General features: G+C 42.7%; 1 protein-coding gene across 1 annotated transcript in view; it reads right to left on the reverse strand.

The window, feature by feature from the left end:
- The window catches only part of LOC126281899 (semaphorin-2A-like), a 1,266,817-nt gene that overhangs the window by 829,969 nt on the left and 418,588 nt on the right, over positions 1-18,260 (reverse strand). The gene's annotated exons all lie outside the window — the stretch shown is intronic.

Raw genomic sequence — 18,260 nt, forward strand, 5'->3', positions numbered from 1 at the left:
AACAATCACTGACAGGTGACGTTATAATGTACGAAGAACATTTGCACTGTTTGTCACTGAAATATGTGTTCTTTTGATAACTTTAGAGATGCGTGGCCGCTTCTAGAGGTAAACTGGTCGCCGTGGATAGAGAATATTTGCCGCTGGCGGGTGCTCCGATAAACAAGGCAAACCGGAGCTCCTGAGGGCGCACGTGCGTGGCGGTGTGCCAGTCAGCGCCAGAAATTGAGCAGCGCCGCTTCTCTCCGCTTGTTTACAGCGTGCACCGTCCCTGCTTATTGGATATCGGCAACGCAAAACAAACAATATTTTCTCCGCACTTTGCTAGCAGAGAACACTTCCGTCCGCGCACGTCATACGCTCTTTCATAAAAGGTGAGGAACTGAACGACTTTCCATGGCACTGCATTAGAAAGTGGACGTCAGGAAGTTTCTGTAGCGAGTTAGATCACTCTTCCTCCAGACTCAACAGAATCGCAAGTCTCTTTAGGAGGTCCAATTCTGTTACCAGAAGATCTCTTAGTGCTGACTGTATTCAATTAATCGCTGTCAGCAGCTAGCTCTCAATAATTTCACCTATTAGGTTCCTTCTAAGTACATGGATAACCTATTTTTCTACATCGCGTCCGTCAGATTAAGTATGTCTATTGATAGCACTTAATATTGTGCCACAACATTCTCCTGTGTCAGAATGACGTCACCGTATATCGATTTGCAACAAATATTTACCACTTTCCTTTGTCCTAGATTCCGTTCATCTATGGTTCAAATGGCTCTGAGCACTATGGGACTTAATATCTGAGGTCATCAGTCCCCTATAACTTAGAACTACGTAAACCTAACTAACCTATGGACATCATACACATCCATGCCCGAGGCAGGATTCGAACCTGCGACCGTAGCAGTCGCGCGGTTCCAGACTGAAGCGCCTAGAACCGCTCGGCCAGCGCTGCCGGCGTTCATCTATGGTCCACATAAATTAGCTCCTCGTGTTTTGGTTGTTGTTCTTTACTTCTTTCTTCGTAGCACATATTACGTCTTCCTTTCTGTTGTTTACTGCAGGGTGGAAATCCTTCTACGTTGCCTTGTTTCCTTTCGTTAAGCATAGTGAAAGTCTTTTCCTTTGCTTGCAAACTTTTGTTTCTTTTCCCCTTCATGCAGCATATCCATCTCGTTCAAGTCGTTCATGTTCCATTCATCATTTCACGTTATCTGTTGCTAAATTACTGAAGATATTTGTTTAATTAATCTGCAATTTAATAGGTCTTTAAAGCTGCTTCTTCGTAAATAGCTGACAGTGTCATCTGTTCCGTTGTTATGATTTTCGAAGAATTCTTCTTTCTTTCTCTAGTGGCTCTGTTTCTGCCACCTTCGGTGTTTTTGTTTTATAAATGAAAAACGGAAATTTTTATGTTTGGTTAAAGATAGCGTACGTAAATTGAATGCCATATGGAAGTATTTATTGTTCTCTTGTAAACTGGGCCTTTGGTTAATTTATTTGAATTATTTCTCCAAGGTATTCAAATTTTTTGAATTCTCTGGTGTTCGCTCATTCAGTTTTCCTGGTATCACTGCAATTATGATGCGGATAGACGTGGAGATTTCTAGGCGTTTTATCTTTCCACTTTCGTTGAAGACATTTATTTGTTTAATTGCTAAATTTACGACTTTATCGTAACGAATTAGACCATCAACAAACATCTTTGTTTGTTGCCGCCTTATGATTTAGTGCTTTTCATACTGTCTATTTTATGAAGTTGAAGTAGAAAGATGATATCGCATTTTGTTGCAGAACTCGTGTATTCATTTTGAATGCAAAATCTGGCAAAAAAATTGCCTTTATATTTAGTATCTGCAATGTGTGTTTGTCTACATTCATTAGTTTGGCTCGTGAAGTTTGAACAGCAACAATGAAATGCCGAAACAATCGTATGTTTTTTTGAAAACTTATCACGGGTTTAAAACTAGCAGAAGGAACAGATGACAGGGTGGATTTCTTTGTCATAGAGCGCAAGTTTGTTAAAGCTGCACTGGGCTACTATATGGAGAGTGTGAAAGTATAGACTGGTTGGGATACGTCGATACATAAGCGGGGGGACACCAGAATTTGTGAGCACAGTGGAAACAATGGGGTTGCTGGAGTCGAGCTTACCATAAGTGTGACATATACGGACATATATGTGGTGAAGAGATATTACCTGTTCCAGGATTCTTGTACGGGAGGTTGGCCGCGTCCACTTTCTTAAGACAGTCAAGCACTAAAACAGAATCACCACCAAACCAACCGGACCTCATATTTTAAGGAGAAAAAAGTACACTTGGGAGATACCAGCCAAAGCAATAGAAAGCGGGCGAAAATATGGGCCATAATTCCGGCACTATGCTGTTGTGACCTTCTGAATGCACAGCTTTTAAATTTCGCAGGCACCAGCTGTTTGTCGCTCGGTACGCCCCACTGCAGCCGCCAAATGGTTCAAATGGCTCTGAGCACTTAACTTCTGAGGTCATCAGTCCCATAGAACTTAGAACTACTTAAACCTAACTAACCTAAGGACATCACACACATCCATGCCCGATGCAGGATCTGAACCTGCGACCGTTGCGGTAGCGCGGTTCCAGACTGTAACGCCTAGAACCGCTTCGCCACTCCGGCCGGCCCCGCAAAATGCCTGAGCGCAAAACAGGCCCTACTGTACCCGGGTAGTGAATAAGAGGTCTGTGAAATATTGTTTTGACATTTATAACACGGTTTGTTCGTGGTGTCAAGCGTGCTGTTCCTAAAAATGTAACTGGTGCCAGAGATCGCACAAAAGCAATGTAAATGAATGAAACACCTAACTGTGCCGTTAAAGAAGAAGCACTGCACTATCTGATTATTTTAAAACATGCGGCACTGACCAAGCAATGAAACAACATTTAATACGCACACAAGTGAAAAATTATTATTTACCTTTCAAGTTAACATTTTGTAACACCTTCACGACGTCAATAAAAGATACGTTCATCTGCGCCACGTAGCACGCGAGGTTCTACATTCACTTCCAGACGCCTCCGCCACAGCAACTCGACCCGGGCTGAACAACTTGTGTTGTTGCTGGGATACGATCGCTGACAATTGGCACGTTATCCAGAATGTAAAAGAGCTTCTAAATGGGCAAACGGTCCACGAGACATTGCGGGACAGGCAGCATGAGTGTTAGCTCCTCACTGTTCGTGTGGATCTCCTTAAGACGGTGAACCGAAGCGCCAAGTGCCTAGTACACTTACGCAGGCGTCTGATTTAACATATACGCCTTCCTGTGAGGTTGCAGCGCAGAGGTAATGAACGATACGATGAAAAATTTACCACCACTTAGTCTAAGGTGGTTTCCCGTTGCCGAAAATTGTCGTCACGGAAGAGGGACAAACACAGTGTGCTAGTTGACCATATTTCAATAATACCTTTTGTACAAGAACATGTTTTATTTCTTAATAAATTTTAATCAACCGATATATGGTAGTCCACTCACGATTTCCCACCTGTCAATCTCGTACGGAGTTCCTATTACCCCAGGAATGTTATATTATTGCTGTTTGCGTCTTCATTTCGAAGACTGAGTTGATGCAGCTCCCCATGCTTGTCTATCCGGTGCAAGTCTTTTCGTTTCTGTGTAATTACTGTAACCTACATCTTCTTAAATGTGCTTTTGTAGTTAAACCCTGGTGTCTGACGTGTTCCTTTCTGTAGGAGTTTGGAAACGGTCAGTCCCGTGTGTTATATTCTTTTGGTTTTCCTTTAATAGTCTCTGTATAAGGAACGAGGCAAAATCTCACCCTATTTATAGATGATGAATATAATGTAACAGCAGTTGTGCTCTGTGAGCTCGTGGAGAATATTTGTCGCCCGCCAGAGATATTAAAATTGCGTGTCGCTTAAACAGGTAAATATACTAGATTCATATCTTGTTTTCCTGAGTGTATGACTTCAAACTCACTCCTGTTTTGTGTTCCTCTGCAGATTGTCGTAACGAACAGGTGTGTTATAATTAAAAGCGATAACTACATGGAACCTTCGAAATTATTTTAAATTTACCGACTCCTACTGTCGATAATTACACGACTTTTGGTATTTTTGAAACGTTTCTCAGACTGGGATCAACAGAATCGGCAGATCGTTTTGAAGAGAGGTAATGGCCAAAGGGACGCTTCAGCCAATCATTGGACATAAGATTAAAAGCTGACTATTTTTATGCATGTGGGATACATTTCATACAAGTTATGCCACGAATGATTCGTGCATTCGTCTGTGATGCCATTGGTCTTTGCCCACGTCAGACACTGATACCGGTTGTAATAATTAGATGATGGTTGAAAAGAACACCAGCTCAGTTATGCTTTCTTCTTATTTTACTGAGCCTGTATCTTGTCTTTCCGTGTGCTAATCTCAGATGGAGCATACGATGCACACTGTATTCTTGCCACCATCTTAAATAATGTGTTATCCTCCCAGACGAACATGGTTACAATATAAGTGGGCGCAATACTTTTTATTTAGCCTAAGTTATGGTCTTCTTGAGAAACTTTCTCATAGCTGGCGTGAAACTCTGTGTAAAAAGACAGCGTGAGGCAGGGGAGCAGTAAGGATAATGCGTCCCTTCTCTCTACAGCTCTTTTACACCCCATACTTCCCTTCATTACAACATGATTAATCTTAACACTTCGGGATATGTCTTTTCAGCTGATCCCTTCTCTTAGTCAAGTTGTGCGATAAAATTCGTTTCTCCCTCTTTCGGTACAGTACGTTGGTTATACGATCTGCTCAACTAATTTTCAGCATTGCTGCGTATTATCACATTTCGAAACTGTCTATTCTCTTCTCGGAAATTTGTAGTAAGTTGCTATGCGACCAAACTGCTGAGGTCATCGGTCCCTAGCCTTACACACTATGTAATCTAACGTAAACTAACTTACGCCAAGGAGAACATACACACCCATGCCCGAGGAAGGACTCGAACCTCCGCCGGGGGCAGCCGAGCGAACCATGACAAGGCCCCCAAACTGCACGGCTACTTCACGCGGCATTCTCTTCTTGTCTCGACAGTTTATCGCCCACGTTTCACTTCCACACAAGGCTACACTCCAGACAAACACCTTCTAACACTTAACTTTGAATTCGGGGTTAATAAATTTCTCTTGTTCCAGAGACACTTTTGTCGCAGTAGCAAGCTTACTACAAATTCAGGTGCTCCACTATGGTTACCGTCGGTATGTTAGGGCTAATCTCAGAAAGTACGGTGAGGATTTTGATTCGGTTTCCAATAGTAGATAGACTGATACATGGGGGATCCTTGTGTATATAATTCATTACCGCCAAGTTTGATATGTGTGAGGGACACAGTGCGACTCAGCTGTCCCTGCCTATCTGTTTTATGCAATCCGCAACTCTTTCAGAAACCAAAAGTAAGATCTCCATATTCTCTCTCGCTATGTGTAGGCTATTAGATCTACAGAAAAGCGAACAGGATCTTCTTGTGGAAGATATGATATAAATTTTGTACTGAGATACGTTTTGGTAGAGTTACAGTATTCTAATTACTCAGGAAAACATATGTTTTTCTTGAATAAACCGAAAACGGCGGCCTCCAGCGGAAAGGGACGTAACTCATTAAAAATTTTAACTACATTACACTTGCAACGACAATTCATTTTCGTTTCTTCAGTAAGGCTAACAGTTTCCACCTAGTGAGTGAGAGAATATGAGAATCTGTCGGATGGTTTTTGAAGGTGTTTAGAGTTGCAGGTTGCTGAATCGCCCTGTATGTTTAACTATCTATTCCACATTGAACAGTTGTTTGGAGTGACATTAGATGGCAATCATGGGAACTTCGAGCTGTTCATCTACAGAAGAGGCCGTATCTGGTGGGGAAAGCAGTAGAATAAACAGCCGCTGCTGGTGGTCTAGTTGTGTACTAGTCATGATGCGTGCTGCGCGACTGTTCGGATTTGGTAAAGTAAAACACGTATAACATAAAATCTAAAGTGCCGTATTTAATTATTTTGGTTCAAATACGAAAAGTGATTTGACAACAGTCTAAATGGAAGTCCTTATTCTCAATGACAGAAACGTAAATGAAATGAAGGTATGTGATGTCTTGCCCGCCCGGTTGGCCGTGCGGTCTAACGCACGGCTTTCCGCGCGGGAAGGAGCGCCGGTCCCCGGCACGAATCCGCCCGTGCATTTGTGTCGAGGTCCGGTGAGCCGGACAGTCTGTGGATGATTTTTAGGCGGTTTTCCATCTACCTCGGCGAATGCTGACAGATTCCTCTAATTCCGCTTCAGCTACTCTATGTCGGCGATTGCTGCGCAGCCGGCCGCGGTGGTCTCGCGGTTCTAGGCGCGCAGTCCGGAACCGTGCGACTGCTACGGTCGCAGGTTCGAATCCTGCCTCGGGCATGGATGTGTGTGATGTCCTTAGGTTAGTTAGGTTTAAGTAGTTCTAAGTTCTAGGGGACTAATGACCAAAGCAGTTGAGTCCCATAGTGCTCAGAGCCATTTGAACCTTTTTGATTGCTGCGCAAACAAGTTCACCATGTACGCGTACACCACCATTACTCTACCACGCAAACATAGGGGCTACACTCGTCTTGTGTGAGACGTTCCCTGGGGGTCCACCGAGGGGCCGAACCCCACAATAACCCTAGGTTCGGTGTGGGGCGGCGAAAGGATGAATTGCCGGTCGAAGTGGCCATGCGGTTCTAGGCGCTGCAGTTTGGAACCGCGAGACCCTACGGCCGCAGGTTCAAATCCTGCCTCGGGCATGGATGTGTGTGATGTCCTTAGGTTAGTTAGGTTTAACTAGTTCTAAGTTCTAGGGGACTAATGACCTCAGAAATTTAGTCCCATACTGCTCAGAGGCATTTGAACCATTTGAAAGGGTGAAGTGGACTGCGGTAGTCGTCGTGGGGTTGTGGACCACTGCGGCTGCGGCGGGGACGGAGCCTCTCCATCGTTTCTAGGTCCCCGGTTAACATAACATAACATAACATGTGATGTCTTTCAGTCGATAGGGCTAAGCAACGAATAGATGAAAGCAGATAGTTTGAGGAGGGTTTGAAGAAAGGTTCTGCAGATGGGTTTTGTGAAGGTTTCCATTCGGGATATCACGCTGGTGCAGAAAGAGGTGCCGAGATTGGTTTGAGCACAGAGTTTATTCTGTTGTGTCTTATCGTCGGTAGAATATCAGGAAAGAATTCCAAACGAGAGAACGGCAAAGAAAAGCTTGTGAAGTTGTGGGGGGTTAACCGATGTATATTTCTGCTTAATTTACGATTTTCCAATTCCTTTTTCCATGTTTGTTTGTGCTGGTGTCACCTGGGAGATGGCTAGTTTTCATTTCTATTGTTTGCTCTTATTTCGCACTAGTTTCTAAACCAAATTGTTTCACCCAAATAAGAGCTGGTAAGCTGCTTCTGCAGATAAAAATATGCTCAAGGCGTTATTAAATCCATACAGGTGTCTGCAGGCTTTGTCACTTTTTTGGGACATTTTGAACATTTCAAGTGTTCAGATCAAACAATGAACGCTACATTATTTCGCAAATTGCTACATGACCGCTACGTTACGTAGCAATTGCAAAATAGCGGTCTTGTTACAGCAACTGTCACTGGGTGATTCTCATATAGACATTGTAATGTCCTAGTGAAGGTAATATCAAACCATCACTCAGTAACATAAGTAAGTCTGACAATGATTGCGAGGTATTACCTTGCAAATGCGCCACGCGCTCAACTAAATAAACCTGTTATTGCTGTTTCCGTCATAAGCCTACAGAAAACCAAAGCTTAAATAAGAACATTTTCACGTTTGTGAACACAGCATCAGCAATGTTGCTTCTTAAGCATTAGGGGTAGAAGTATTTTGCGTTCTTCTGGCATTTTTGCTATACAATGACATCTTGAAAACTGTGTCGTCACAGCATTGGTTACTTTTACTCTACCTACCTTAATTTCTGTACGCAAAGTCATAAGAAGTTTGCTACACTGCCCGCTGGAAGAAAATCCTCATGATGATGATGATGCCTTTGCAGCACTCTTTTTAGGTACCTAAGCATTTTCTCTTTGCACAGTTCACTTGAATAATTTCAGGCTTACGCAACATGCACTAAAAGCACCGTGGAAGCTCCAAAAATAGTGATCTTCAGCTTGTAGACAGTGCATCTGAGTGTTATTACTATCCATACTGTAGCGCCTAAGCATGGTTACCGAAATGGGTGTAAAATTCGTTGTCTCATACTGTTTATACGGGGTGTTCAAAAAGTCTCTCGCAGTGCCGTATGATTCTTCGCCTGCCTGGTTACTTCCCTTCAAGTGGACTCTCCCAACATCCCACTGTTTCATTTATCTCACCAGTGTCAGTAGTATCGTTGGTGTGTGTCGTCACGTGTTGACGTGAACGTTTAAGTTCAGTTCCTTTGTTTCGTTTTTGTCACTGTTAAAAAGCTAACCTTTGAAGAACGTGTGCTTTTAGTCGAACAAGTGTTCAAAGCTGGCGGTAAATACACAGTTTCAGTTCTTCAAACATTTAATTCAGTTTTCCCGAAGGCAACACTCCCACATCGCGATACTCTGCGAGATTTGATTACCAAATTTCGAAGTACGGATTCAGTGACAGATGCAACGAGAAGTGGTCGTCCTAGCGCTTTGTCTGAGGATAAACTACTCGATATTTCCTATAAAATGTCCATGAGGGCTTCCATTTAAGATTCCCTCCACCCCACTCCAGAGGGCGGGGGCTGGGGGACACGCATAGTATTATTTTATGTCCCCCTTTGAGCTTACGAACTTGTCTTACCCACTATTTTTACCCGATGTATAGTTTACGGGATAATCTCATCCGAAACTTCAAATGGACCATACTGTATAACCAACTGACCCTGAACACGGAAGGTTGCGCTCTTATTTTAAATATGTTTTTGAAAATATAAGATTGTATGATCGGTCCCTAAATCATTTTGTTTTCTGTACTACACTTGACATATCCTTTTACTTGAACGTTATGTTAATTTTATATTGGATTCCATGGAGAAATACTTTACTTGTAATAACGGAAACACCAGATCTATAAAATTATGGTAGTCCGTTCTGTGCTCATCTGTAATTAGAGTAACGATGGAGAAGTTCATAAATTAAATGTGGTAAAGCGCGTACCTGAAAAGCGAAAACAGTTGCATCAAATCCCGATCAGACCATCGATTTTCAGTCTCCTTAATAACATCGTATTCAGCTTTCAGTTATGTGGAAATTTGCTGAGTGAACGTCGTTTCTAGCAACGAACGGCAAGCAGAAATCACACTACAGGCAGTCAATCGTAACTGCTCACTGGGAGAATTCAATTCGAGACAGAGTAGTCGCTCTGACTGAAGATGGCAGGTCTTCAGCTATAGATGCTGGGAGGAGGTATGATGGACCACCTGCTGCTGCAAACGGATGATGGAGGAATTCCGTTGAAAGTGGCATTACTGCCGTACTTCACGGAATTTAGGGAACTCTTCATAGCAGGCAGTGCGACCACACAGTGAAGATGCAATGCTTTCTTCCATGAGAATGCTATACTCTGAGAGAAATAATGAGATGTTTGTAAGGCGTTATTGGCCAATAAGAGACCGCACTGGGTTGTTCCGCCGCCTAGAGCAACTCTTTTAATTTGACTCCATTCTGGTAAATTGCGCGTTGATGTTACGAGAACATAGAATATCCTCGATGCTGGTGGGAATCGAACCCAGGGCCACGTAATTGAGAGTAAGCAGTGATAAACGGAAGATGACGAGCTGCTGACACAGTGAAGGAGAATTCACGCTGCTACAAGATCATTCTTCTGTGGATATCGTTCTGCATTCGTTCAGCAGCAACGTCCAATCTAGGCACAACGTCATGGACTGACAACCACAGACTGCTGCTATGAATACAGTGGGGAACGATTGAGCTCAGGTAGCACAGAAACTGTCAGATAACTGTACGAGACCAACCAACTACCCTTGAAGCCCTTTGAGACTGTGTTCTTGAAGCATGGGAGGAAGATGTCTCTTCTGGTAATTCCATTCAATTTATCATAGATCCAATGCCAAGACAAGTGATTGAAGTTAGAAATAATTGGGGATTCGGGACAAGATATTAAAGCACTGCAAACATTTTATTTTCTTTACTCGATGCTCTTGGCGATAGAAACGTTTTGTACCCGATATAATAAAATATAAGGTAGTTTTTCTCAAGCTACCTTCTAATTAAAATTTTTTTAAAATTTATTTATTTTAAAATATTACATTTTTCTTTCATTTGTATTTGATCCATATATATTAAAGGTTGTTTTTCTGTTATTTCAAATTTATCTCTGTCTTGCCCTTCATTGCTACCTTTTGCGCACTTCCAAAAGTATGTAAAAAGTTTCTTCTAACATTTATTCACCTTTAGTTTCCCCTCCGACCTTTTTCTCTCATTTTAACGAGACTGATGTTGGAAGGCGAACTTCACGTGTCCGTTTGCATACAACCAGTAATGATTGGGATCCACTTCTGTCGGCTGTCCTGGATTCGAGAGGGTTTCTCGTGACATCATGAGAATTTATCTGATGTTTACGGTGAGAGGGTCACTTGATATTTGGTCAGAACGCTGTGCGTTGTAGAGTAGTGTGTTCAGGGACACAGAAGACCGGAGTTAAGCCCCATGGGAGCGGCAACGTGTCACATATACTGTAGCTACAGCGGCGATTAACGAAAATCTGTGGATGAAGAAACTGTCAGGGGACGATAGGAAGTCGTGGATTCGAAGAGTCGGTCGTTGTGTCTAGTCGGGATATAAGAGAGCCTTAGCGACCAAATGGACGCAAACTTAATTCGGTTGTATATGATTTTACCAAAACTGGCATTTGGGATCCATAGCGATTCGTTACCGACATTAGACTGTGGCAATACTACAACAGTAAGTTCTGTTTCTGCATTTACGCGGTTCGATTCATCACCAGTGTCCGACAACTGAAAGCAAGTACTCTGATTGGGTGCAGAATCGCCTCAATTGGCGGTGCGAGCTTCAAGCCCTCAGCAGTTTTGTGCTTCAACGTATGGTGTGTGGAGACAGAATAAGACTGTGCAACTAAACGAACGCAGCCTTGTAGAGCATATAACTAATTGTGGCAATTAATGACCGTCATGAAGCTCATTAAACTTGGAATAAACAATGTTATTTTGTTTGACTTGCATTTTTGTTGTGCTGAAATTTCTGATGACATTACAGGATGCTAGTGGTGGGTTAAACGATGTATATTTCTGCTTAATTTACGATTTTCCAATTCCTTTTTCCATGTTTGTTTGTGCTGGTGTCACCTGGGAGATGGCTAGCTTTCATTTCTATTGTTTGCTCTTATTTCGCACTAGTTTCTAAACCAAATTGTTTCACCCAAATAAGAGCTGGTAAGCTGCTTCTGCAGATAAAAATATGCTCAAGGCGTTATTAAATCCATACAGGTGTCTGCAGGCTTTGTCACTTTTTTGGGACATTTTGAACATTTCAAGTGTTCAGATCAAACAATGAACGCTACATTATTTCGCAAATTGCTACATGACCGCTACGTTACGTAGCAACTGCAAAATAGCGGTCTTGTTACAGCAACTGTTGCTGGGTGATTCTCATATAAACATCGTAATGTCCTGGTGAAGGTAATATCAAACCATCACTCAATAACATAAGTAAGTCTGACACTGATTGCGAGGTATTACCTTGCAAATGCGCCACGCGCTCAACTAAATAAACCTGTTATTGCTGTTTCCGTCATAAGCGTACTCCAAACCACACAATTTAAATAAGAACATTTTCACGTTTGTGAACATAGCAATGATTTCTTCTTAAGGATTAGGGGTAGAAGTATTTTGCGTTCTTCTGACATTTTTGCTTTACAATGACATCTTAAAAACCGTGTAGTCACAGCACTGGTTCCTTTTTACACTTCCCACCTTAATTTCAGTACCCAAAGTCATAAGAAGGCCCGCTGGAAGAAAATCCTCATGATGATGATGATGATGATGATGATGATGCCTTTGTATCACTCGTTTTAGGTACCTAAGCATTTCCTCTTTGCACAGTTCACTTTAATAATTTCAGGCTATATATTACTGTAGCTTACGCAACATGCACTAAAACCACCGTGGAAACTCCAAAAATAGTGATTTTCAGCTTGAAGTCAGTGCATCTGAGTGTTATTAGTATCCATACTCTAGCCCCTAAGCATAGTTACGGAAATGAGTGTAAAATTCGTTGTCTCATACTGTTTGTACGGGGTGCTCAAAAAGTCTGTCGCAGTGTCATACGATTGTTCGCCTGCCTGGGTTCCTTCCCTTCAAGTGGACTCTCCCAACATTCCACTGTTTCGTTTATCTCACCAGTGTCAGTAGTATCGTTGGTGTGTGTCGTTACGTGTTGACATAAACGTTTAAGTTTAGTTCCTCTGTTCGTTTGTTTCGTTTTTGTCACTGTTAAAAAGCTAACCTTTGAAGAACATGTATTTTTAGTCGAACAAGTGTTCAAAGCTGGCGGTAAATACACAGTTTCAGTTCATCAAACATTTCAGTTTCCCCGGAGATAACACTCCCACATTGCGATACTGTGCGAGGTTTGATTAACAAATTTCTAAGTACGGGTTCCGTGACTGATGCACCGAGAAGTGGTCATCCTAGCGTTTTGTCCGACGATAAACTACTCGATATTTCCTATAAAATGTCCATGAGTCCGAACAAGTCAGTAAGAAAACTTGCCCAGGAAATCGATGTTAGTTTAGGAACGGCCCACACAGCTGTAGCGAAAAAATTAGAACTTTTCGCATAGAAAGTGACAGTCGTGCAATAACGGAAAAAATACTGATCATGGCAAGAGACTGCATTATTGTCAACGGCTCAAAAATTTCGTTCGGCAAAATGGAAGGGTATTCTTAATGGAGAGTTTTTCACTGATGAGGCGTGTTTTCATTTATCTAGGTGCATGCACTCGAATAATTTTCACATTTGGAGTACTGCAAATCCATTGTGTATTCATTAGGAACCACTTCATTCTGTGAAAATAGGAGTTTGGATTGCAATTTCTAGACGTCGGATTGTAAGTCCCATATTTTTCAACGAAACAATAAACGCACAACGATACTGCAGTTATATTGTGTACTCATTCATAGGAGAACTTGTGTTAAGTAAAATACTGAACGGTTATTTTCAACAAGATGGTGCAACCGCGCATACAGCTCGCGTTTCAATGCTACTGCTTGCTGATGTTTTTTGATCACAAAATCTTACAGGAACTTTGGCCTCCACGATCGCCTAACCTAACACCACCTGACTTTTTCTTCTAGGATGCAGCGAAAGCCATAGTCTATAAATACCGTCCAAAATCCACCGATGAATTGAAAACTGCAATATCCACATTCATTGCTTCTGTTACAGTAGAGATGTTACAGCCTGTGTTTGGAAACATGATTTAGACGAATTGAATTGTGTATTCAATAAATTAATAACTTGTATTTCACTGAGTTGAGTTTCATTTCGGTATATTCACTGCGGCATACGGCATCCGCGGCTAACAGTCACACGGCACTGCGGAGAGACTTTTTGAACACTCCGTATTTCGAGTGTAGGTAATCTCGGCAGAACATCTTTGAGGTGCGAGTTACATACTGTATTTCCGTGCCCAGTTAGCAAAATCGTCGGCTGTGTAAACGTGTTATTCCTGTGGCTAGTAAAATCGGCAACATTGCATGCTTTGTTTGCCAACTCTGTAATCGTCAAGTTAGTTCTTCAAACGGCACAAAATTATCCTGTTATATTCGCTTCATATTTCCTTGTAAGATTCATGAGACAATCTGAGTGATTTTCATGTAAGGTGTGACATCGAATTGTCAGATTTATGGTGTTGAATCCAGGAAGGTCGTTACACGGAGTAAATAAAACTGTTCTCATCTTTTACGTCGCAAATTATCTACGTGAGCTATCAGTATAGCAATTGTAGAGCATGGAATACGTGACTGGCTCGCTAGCGTAGTGATAATGTAATTGCTGGTGATTGCTGCCTCAAACAATGAATGTATTAACAGTGGACTCATAGTTCGTTGGAGGTCTGTTGATTGGCATGCATGTTTTTTTTTCTATTTTTAAATTGCCAGACCGAAAACAGGCAACGATATCCTAAGAAAACCTCTGCATTGTAAGCCTCCTCAAAACATTTCTCCGGTACGTTTAAGATCTGAAGGTGAAAAACTTACGAAATTCCTGAGTTACGCACTTGTTAATAAAAAAAATTTTCTGCTTCACTCAAAAATATTTAAAAACATTTGTGAACAGATAATTTGATTAGATGTTGCGTGGCACTGAACAATATGTTAAGTATGTTAAGTAGGTCTTCATTTCGTCTATAGTAGACTGAGACTGCTATCGTAGCAATGAAAAAGTTTTAGACGACCAACCCCAGCGTGTGGAAGGAAAGTAAATTATGTTCCTGGTCGTAATCTAATGATGTAACACAAATACCGTGGTCTGTCTCACCTGAGTCCTCTGACGAAGAGATGTGACTGAAATGCTAAACGGTAGATAAAAAAATATAGCGCTCGGAATGTATTAAGCCAAACTGCTTGGAGTCTAATGTAAAGGTAGAATAATGTCTTCGAGACAGATACTGGGAACATTAAACTCTCTACACATACTATTGCTCATCAGCGTATCACTACATACACTACTGCTCATCACCTCGTGCGTAACTCAAAAACTGTGGGTCACATACAGTATGTGATAAAAAGTTTCCGGACACCACCAAAAACAAACGTTTTCCATATTAGGTGCATTGTGCTGCCACCTACTGCCAGGTATTCTATTTCAGCGACGTAAATAGTCCTTAGACATCGTGAGAGAGCAGAATGGGGCGCTCCGCGGAACTCACTGACTCCAACTATGAACAGGTGATTGGGTGTCACTTGTGTCACACGTTTGTACGCGAGATTTCTATCCTCCTAAACATCTGTAGGTCCACTGTTTCCGATGTGATAGTGAAGTGGAAACGTGAAGCGACACGTACAGCACAAAGGCGTACAGGCCAACCTCGTCTGTTGGCTGACAGAGACCGCCGACAGTTGAAGAGGGTCGCAATGTGTAATATGCAAACATCTATTCAGACCATGACACAGGAATTCCAAACTGCATCAGGATCCACTGCAAGTACTATGACAGTTAGGTGGGAAGTCATAAAACTTAGATTTCATGGTCGAGCATTTGCTCATAAGCCATACAACACGCCGGTAAATGCCAAACGATGCCTCTCTTGGTGTAAGGAGCATAAACATTGGACGTTCGAACAGTAGAAAAACGTTGTGTGGAGTGACGAATCACGGTACATAATGAGGCGATGCGATGGCAGGGTGTGGGTATGGCGAATGCCCGGTGAACGTCATCTTCGAGAGTGTGTAGTGCGAACAGTAAAATTCTGAGGCGGTGGTGTTATGCTGTTGTCGTGTTTTTCGTAGAGGGAGCTTGCACCACTTGTTGTTTTGCGTGACACTATTGCAGCACAGGCCTACATTGTTGTTTTAAGCACCTTCTGGCTCCCCACTGTTGAAGAGCAACTTGGGGATGACGATTGAATCTTTCAACGCGATCGAGCACTTGTTTATAATGCACGGCCTGTGTTTACACGACAATAACATCCCTATAATGGACTGGCCCACACAGAGTCCTGACTTGAATCATACAAAACACGTTTTGGATGTTTTAAAACGGCGACTTCGTGCCAGGGCTTACCGATTGACATTGAAGCCTTTTCTCAGTGCAGGACTCCGAGAAGAATGGGCTGCCATTCCCCAAGAAACCTTCCAGCATCTGACTGAATGTATGCCTGCGAGATTGGAAGCTGTCATCAAAGCTAAGGGTGGGCCAACACCGTACTAAATTCCAGCATTGCCGATGGATGGCGCCACGAACTTGTAAGAACTTACAGGGTACTTTTGACCTACGAGAAACTATATATTACGTTTCTACAATGGAAGGTACTGGGTATGTGAGATGTGATACAACACACACTGTTGAAGAGAATGTGTTGGTGGCAGCCATGCGCCGAACAGTCGGTGAATTGCACGAGTTCTAAGCATAAGTCAGCAAATTGTGTTGAGAGTCTTACATGAAGAAAAATTACAGCCACATCATTCACAGAAGGTGTATTCATAGCATCCAATGCGCTTCCCATTTCGAGTGGCTTTCACAAGTTGGTTCCTACACCATTGTATAGAAAACGCCAATTTTCCTGATCTCATGCTGTTTACTGACGACTACACGTATACGAGGGAGGACATGTTCAGCATGTATGGGATGACGAAAACCCATAGGCACAGATATGTCGATTCACAGACGTTTGCTGCGAATGTATGGCCTGGTATTGTCAACGATTTTGTGATTGGACGTTACTTACTGCCTGATACTCTGAACGGTGTCGTGTCCGGAAGATCCTTTAACATGTACTCCGACAGCTCTTAGAAAAGGTGCCGCTGAGGAGGTTTAAATCTGACAAGGCGCCTGTACACTTTGCAGCCGTTGTTGGAAGCCATATTGAAGTAGAGATTGCACGAAAGTGGAGGTCGTGGAGCTCGTGTTCCGTGGCCTGCTTAGTCACCAGACATGACACTAATCAACTTGTTCTTCCGGGAGAGTATGAAGAGCCGTGTGAAGAGCCCAGTTTACGGGACTCTGGTCGATATTCGCACTGACCTGGTTGCTAGGATTGTCGCAGTCGCAAAAGTAGTACGCCAAATACTCCTGGGATTCTTAGGCATGAAAGATACCTGATGATGCGTCGCTGTACACTCTGTCCTAACCACTTTGGTCGAAGTTTTGAACCATACATGTAAGGGAACGATTCGGTCTTTGTCACGGACTGTACTTTTCACTGACAGAACTGACTAAACACGCTTTGAGAAATTTGTATGCGTACGTATTTCGTCCCAGGATTGTTGCATTACTCCGTGTTGTTCATTGTACGGTTTGGCGACTTCATGATACAGGCTGCTTCACTGTTGTGAAGGTGCTCTAAGTGAAACAAGGCCGGCCATGGTTGCCGAGCGGTTGTAGGCGCTTCCGTCCGGAACCGCGCTGCTGCTGCGGTCGCAGGTTCGAATCCTGCGTCGGGCATGGATGTGTGTGATGTCCTTAAGTTAGTTAGGTTTAAGAAGTTCTAAATTTCTAGGGGACTGATGACCTCAGAAGTTAAGTCCCATAGTGCTCAGAGCCATTTGAACCATTTTTTGAACAGAAAAAGGGTGATTACAGTAACAAATCAAATAAATCATAACCATGGTACCTGTGGAGCACTTGCGTTCTTCTATAGTTGTAAATAATGACAGTATGGCAGAACGGTATTTGTGGGAATGAAGAGAAAACACCTTTAAAAATGACCCGAACGACGTGAAACAATAACCATGGGATTACTGATATGTCCTTGTATACAGCGTTAACATTAATAAAGACAATAAATTACAGGAACGGATTTCTGACTGGAAATGGAGGAAGAAACGTCATATGATCATGTGTCCGGAAATGAACGGTGGGCTTGCAACGACAACAAATCGTCCCAGAACACAGTACAGGGCTGCATCGCATCCACGTCACTACAGATGTTAAAAGTGGGGATCATTAAACGCCATGCACGCGGTCACACGTCACATCATAGTCTGAGGATACATATAATCATACATTAGCTTACACCATGTTGCCGCCAGTTTGCCAGGAGTTTGGACTTGGGTTCGTCTCAGTAACCTCAAGATTTCTTTATGCACATACCGCTGCCTCCCTGTACGTTTGCCTATCTGAGCCATGATCACACAAACACCCGAAAAGGACTCAAAACCTTGTGTAATGTGGTTGGTGGCTGTGAGCGCACTTGCGGTATCGCTGTGCTGTCTCTCGACCGTTTATACCTACTTGCCGGCCGCTGTGGCCGAGCAGTTCTAGGCGTTTCAGTCAGGAACCGCTCGACTGGTACGATCGCAGGTTCGTATCCTACCTGGGGCATGGATGTGGGTGATGTCCTTAGGTTAGTTAGGTTTAAGTACTTCTAAGTCTAGGGGACTGATGACATCAGGTGCTAAGTCCCATAGTACCTAGAGCCATTTTAACCATATATCTGCTTAGCCGTACACACACAACATGTTCGCGACATGAAGAACAGACCATTCTACTGCTAAATAGTACGCTGCGTCAGTAACACAACCTGCAGCAT

This window comes from Schistocerca gregaria, chromosome 7 (assembly GCF_023897955.1).
Source record: "Schistocerca gregaria isolate iqSchGreg1 chromosome 7, iqSchGreg1.2, whole genome shotgun sequence".
Lineage (NCBI taxonomy): Eukaryota > Metazoa > Arthropoda > Insecta > Orthoptera > Acrididae > Schistocerca > Schistocerca gregaria.